Source organism: Ochotona curzoniae, unplaced genomic scaffold (genome assembly GCF_017591425.1).
Source record: "Ochotona curzoniae isolate NIBS_2020 unplaced genomic scaffold, NIBS_Ocur_1.0 contig_1071, whole genome shotgun sequence".
In the NCBI taxonomy this organism is placed as follows: Eukaryota; Metazoa; Chordata; class Mammalia; order Lagomorpha; family Ochotonidae; genus Ochotona; species Ochotona curzoniae.
Window position 1 is genome coordinate 18,297,045 of NW_024464939.1, and position 6,000 is coordinate 18,303,044.

The window sequence follows — 6,000 nt, forward strand, 5'->3', positions numbered from 1 at the left end:
CACATCTAACAAACCCTTAATTTAAAGAATCATGTAGCCAGATTATGCAGATTCTACTTGACAGAGTCTCGGAGCTGAAGTTGGAAACCTAGGAACTTTGATAACCCAGGGTCTGTACTCAAACACAGTAAAGAAGGGGTTTGAAACAACTCCTTGATGACACTCTATTTTTTGTTTTATAAGACTTGCATGTTTCAGCTTTCAAAGGTTTGATGAAGTTCTATACACTTTTTTTCATCGGTAGCTATGCTCAAGAGTCAGCCCTACACAGGGCTTTTGGCGCTGCATGTTTAATAATACGGTGACACTGAGTTCCCAGATGGATTTGGTGTGTTTCTATGGCACTTTTTAAGCCAAGTGATTAAAATAGAAACCACTCTTCCTTTGATGCCACGGGTATTTACATTAGCTATTTCAGGAAACAAGGTAATGGGGGGAAAGCATCTTTTGTTTCATTTTTCATCATAATGAGGAGCACTGCCTGACATATATGGCTTTCCCACTAGATAAGCACAATAAGACACAGGACTGGCACCTGGAAATGGAACATTTCTTAGAACTCCCTGTGGGCACTGGAGAGCTGTATTTTTAATTGACCATGGCTGAATCCAAGCAATAGAACATGAAACACTGTAACAAACATTGCAAGATATCAGAAAGGCACAACATGGATGTGCTGTGTCACAGGACATGCAGGCATATGTTTATGGAAGGATAACTGGCCCATTTGTAGTTTATTACTGTTTAATTTGTGAAAAATCAATCCAGCTGTTTTGTACCTGCAGATGACACCTTCAGCATTGATCCATGGCAAGCATTTAAAACCTTCATATATTTCAGTTACAGGTGGTGAATGGGGGTGGCAAATACTAAATTATTTTTCTTAGCAAGGAATCAGTTCTATCCAAATGAAAGACATTGCATTCATGCCTGACAGTTGAAATAGGAAATACAGCATAGATAATTTTTTTAAATACTTAACTATTCAAGATTATATATTAAACAAAAATACATATCAAGATGAATATATACAACAGACAAAAGCAAATGAAGCAAGTGATATAGAAACAAGATAAAGACAATTTAATATAGGAAAATATCAAAACTCCAAAAAGTTCAGAAACATAATAAAGAAAATTAAACAAATAAAAGGAAAGCTATCAGTTTAGAAAAAGACTAAATTTCAATAAAAACAATTCCCATTTGGATTGAGAAATTTAATTAGTAGAGGACAATCTGAACTAATATCATAGTAAAAGCAAAGAATAAGTAGAAACATATTAGCAGCAAGAATGACAAAAATAAAGAATGCTAGGGAAATATAATATTATTGCTTTATACAATAAAGCTTTGATCTAGGAGAAAGTTATGAATTATTAGCTTGTTTTGCTTTAAGTTATCAAAATATGTCAACCTATAAATTGGCATAAATGAATCATTGGTAGAATTATTGTGGGAGACTCTTATCACACCTCCATTAGCCTAATCCCAGCTCTATGCTTACAAATTCTGTGACCTCCAAAGGTTATTAAAACACAGTTGCCAAGAGACCAGGAGAGAAGAGTTTTCTAGGCCAAGGGAAATCTAGGGAACAGTCGCTTATAAAGCGACACAGGTGCCAAAATCCTGTTTCCAGAGCAGAAAAGTTCAGGTACCTAGGTGCCCATGAGATGGGAAGGTTTAAACATCTGAATGTTTTTAGTAGTATTATTTCCTCACATGATACCAATGAGTGCCCTCTTTCTTTGTTTCCAATTTGTCCTCTCAATTTCTACCACTCATATATTTTGACTAACTGAAGAATTTCTAAACACTCAAAATCTGTAAAATCCAAGTTTGTAAATAGAAAATACTAAATTTAAACCAATATGTGGCCTGGTTTTCTTCTCCTGTTGGATTTTTATGACAAAAATAGATCTCCCATAGTCTATGTGAGAATTGAGTGGTGGTTGAACCATCTCTGCACTTTCATTAACTTCTTCACCTCCTAGACTTCAACTCAATATGACTTGCCCCACTGGAACTGTTGACTACTTAGTCATAAGGAAGGATGAAATCTGTGTTGAGTGAAATAAGCCAAGAAGAGAAAGACAAAAGCCACGTGATCTCACTCCTAGGTGGAGGCTAAAACATAATGGTGATCTCATAGAAGTTATGGCTCTTTCCTATTTTAATTTACAGTAAAATGATGTCAAATGTAAGAATGTTATCTCTGAATTTTACCTTTTTGCACTTTCTAGTTATTTGTACTTTTCATTATAAAATTTTGTGATGTAGTTTTTTAATCAATCATCCATAAGAGACTGATTATTTGTAATCACCCGAGATTGTCAATGTCCCCTTTAACACTGTCAATGCTACTGCCCATAAGTAACAATAATCTAGTCCTTATTGTACTTTCAGTAGTGTCACATGGGCCACATACTAGCATCTATTCCTATATGAAGATTCTTGGCACTCTTTATCCACCCTAGCATCACATTGATACCTTTGTTACATGTTTGTTAATGTCATGTGGATGAAGATTCACTATTTTTCCTTCCCTTGGGGGACTGTGTGCACCGGCTCTGTATTTAAAGAGATGCATAATGGAAATGTAGTAGGAATTAATATATTCATAGATGGAAACAAAGAGAAACTTGTTTCCACGCATACAATACAGAATAGACTCACAGTGAAACGACTGATGGTTGAATGTTGGACTCTCCAACATTGTTCATGCCTACATTGTTGGGAGACATCTCAGTGGCAGCATGATGGACTTGTGAAAGTTCACGAAAGACACCCATTGTAAAACTGGATGGGAGATCAGTAGAAAGGGGAGGGACCTTGGAGATGGGGAGGCATATCCCTAGTGCCTATTCTTGGTATGTCTGTGAAAAGGATACTAGCAATTGAATCAATAGGCCAAGAAAGGAAGATTGCCTTTGGAAGGGCACCACCCAATGTATTATAGGCCTGAATTGAACAAAAAGGCAGATAAAGGGTGAAACTGCTCTCTGAGCTGGACTATTCATTTCTCTGTGGCCTCAGACACCAGACCTCCAACTGGGCCTTCAGATTCAGGCCAATATATAACATCATCAGCTCCTATGTTATCAGGCATTTGGGTTTGGTCTGGCACTACCCTGATCAGTTTTCTTGGTCTTCAACTTGTAGATAGCAGGTCTGGAGCCTCCTTGGCCTCCATAATCATTTGTTCCAATCCTTTATACTACATCTATTTCTATAAAATTGCTGATATCTTATAGGATCTGTCCTATAATACAGAAGCCATAAGAGTGTTTAGGGGCCCAGCATGGTAGCCCAGCTGCTAAAGTCCTTACCTTGCATGTGCCACTATCCCATATGGTCACCGGTTCTAATCCCAGTGACCCCCGCTCCCCATCCAGCTCTCTGCTTATGACTTGGGAAAGCAGTGGAGGATGACCCCAAAGCCTTGGGACCCTGCACCCATGTGGGAGATCCAGAAGAAGCTCCTGGCTCCTGGCTTCAGATCAGCTCAGCTCTGGCAGTTGTGGCCACTTGGGCAGTAAATCATTGGACAGAAGATCTTTCTCTTTGTCTCTCCTCCTTTTCAAAAAAAAAAAACTAAATAAATTTTCTTTTTTTAAAAATGAGTGTTTAGGTGATATCTTAATTCCATCTTCTTTGGCTGTGACTGAATGCCACAGACAGAATCATTTATAATAAATGGAAATTTGCTTCTTGGAAATCTGAAGGCTGGGCAATGTGGGATCAACCTGTCAGCATGAAGAAAGGCATTATGGCGCAACGCTGGCTTCCCCAGATAGCAACACACAGTCTTGGCTTCTCTACTTTCCATTCAGCTCCCTGTCAATGCACCTGGGAAAGCAGTGGAAGCAGGCCCAGGTACTTGGGCCCTTGTTATCCATTTGGGAGGCCTAGATAGAGTTCCTGGATGCTATGGCTTTAGCCTTGCCTACTCCCTGTCTGTTGCAGTCATTAGGGAGTGAAACAACAGATGAAAGATCTCTCTCCATCTCTCTTTCTGTCACTCTGTGCCCTTGGAGTAAATGAATAAGTAAATAAACAAATATTTTTTAAAATGGTGCCAGAATGCGGCAAGGGTTTTCTTACTGTATTACCATGTGGCAGAAGGTAAAAGGGTAATAAGGAAGTTAAGAGAGTACAGAATTCATTCTTTTTTTTTTATAATGGCACCAGTTTCACATATAAGGATACAACACTTAAGGCCTTGTCACCACATAAAGGCCCTATCTTTTATTACTATTGACAATTAAATCACAACATGAGTTTTTGAGGGACATACATTCAGATCATTCTAGATGAAAATTTCCATTTTGAGTAACAATAATCTTGCTCTTATTGTACTCAACAAGTCTAAATAAGGGTATAAGTGTTGTGGAGAAGAAGGTTAAGTCCCTGGTGAAGACGTCAGCATCCCACTTTAGAGTGTTAGGATCTTGGTTACTCTGCTTCTGAACCAACTCCTTGCTAATGTGTCTGGGAAGCAGCCAGTGATGATCCATGATTCCTCAAGTTCTTAAGTTCCTGCCACCCACATGGGAAACCAACTCCTTCCTAGCTCCTAGCTTCAGCTGGCCTGGTCCCTGTCTGTTGAAATCGTTTGAGAAGCAAACCAGTAGATAGATGGAAGATCTTTCTACATCCCTCACTCTACCATAGAAATAAGGAAATATGTAATTCTTCATATAAATATAAGGCAGAAATAAGGAAAGAGGAATAAAGTAGCCAAAACAACATGCTTTCCTGCTCTAATACAAGTACAATGAACAGAATGAATGTATTTCCAACAAATACAAGATGTATTCTTCTAGTCCTGCACTTTGAAAGTAGCTCTTGACTCATGCTTCGTGTAAGTTTACTTCGGAAGATTCAGAACAAAGCAATAATGATCTCTATCTCTAAACTTTCACTTCTGTGGGTGGATTAGGCATTTGCTTAAAGTGAAACTTGATAGAATTATAATTCTTGAAATATTTTACAAGTATTGAATAAGTAAATAAAAAATTAGGAATATATCATTTACTTTTTATTTTGTTCTCTCATGAGCTAAACATAATATTTCAGTGATTTTTTTTTTTTTTGCAGTCACAAAGCAACTATAATAGTGTTATCCGAGCTGCTCAGTAATTGGCAGCATTTTCATTTTCTTTCTAAGGACATATAATTTCCAGAGATACATTTAGTATAGTTAAAAGACAAACATGAAAGCAACTGGATATTTCCCTAAATAGCTTGTTGCTGGTTTTTAGGAAATCATCTCAGTGCCTTTGAAATTTGAGTATTTCTCTAACATACAAGTAAGAGGCATGCAAAAGTAAATTCACTTGCAGAAATGGAGAAATAGTTTCCCTCGCCAGCTGTCTGATTTATTGGGAGAGTTATAGAGTTTGTTTTTCTTCCACAGACTCTCTTCTCAGCAACCGAGGTATCTGGAACTATGACACTGCATATATCCGAGAGACGAATGTTATAGACAAAGGCTAGAACCAATGATGGTAGCGTTAGGGAGACTGAGCCCAGAATGAGTCAGGATCCTGAGAGTCAGGACACACTTATCATAGCACAAAAGAAGTTCGGAGTTCAAATGTTCTGTTTTAATTTGAACATACAGGGTCCAGGAAAAGAATTGAAGATAACACATTTTATAGAAAAAAAAAAAAGCACATTCATCTAGTTAACACTAGATGGCAGTGATTGATAATAATTATTTGGACACAGACCTTGGGGTCATTAACAGACTGTTTTGATTAGAAACTAATGAATCAGCTTATATACTTCTGCCTCTTTTCAGTATTTCAGCTGTTGTCTTAGTCCATTTTGTGTGCTATAATGGAACACCTGAAGCTGAATAGCAATTTATAATGAACAGAAATTCATTATAAATTGGCTCACGGTTGCTGACAATGAGAAAGACAAAACTGGGGAGGCGCACTTGGTGAGCACCTTCTTACTATGTCGTCCCACAGAGACAGCATCAAGAAGACACTC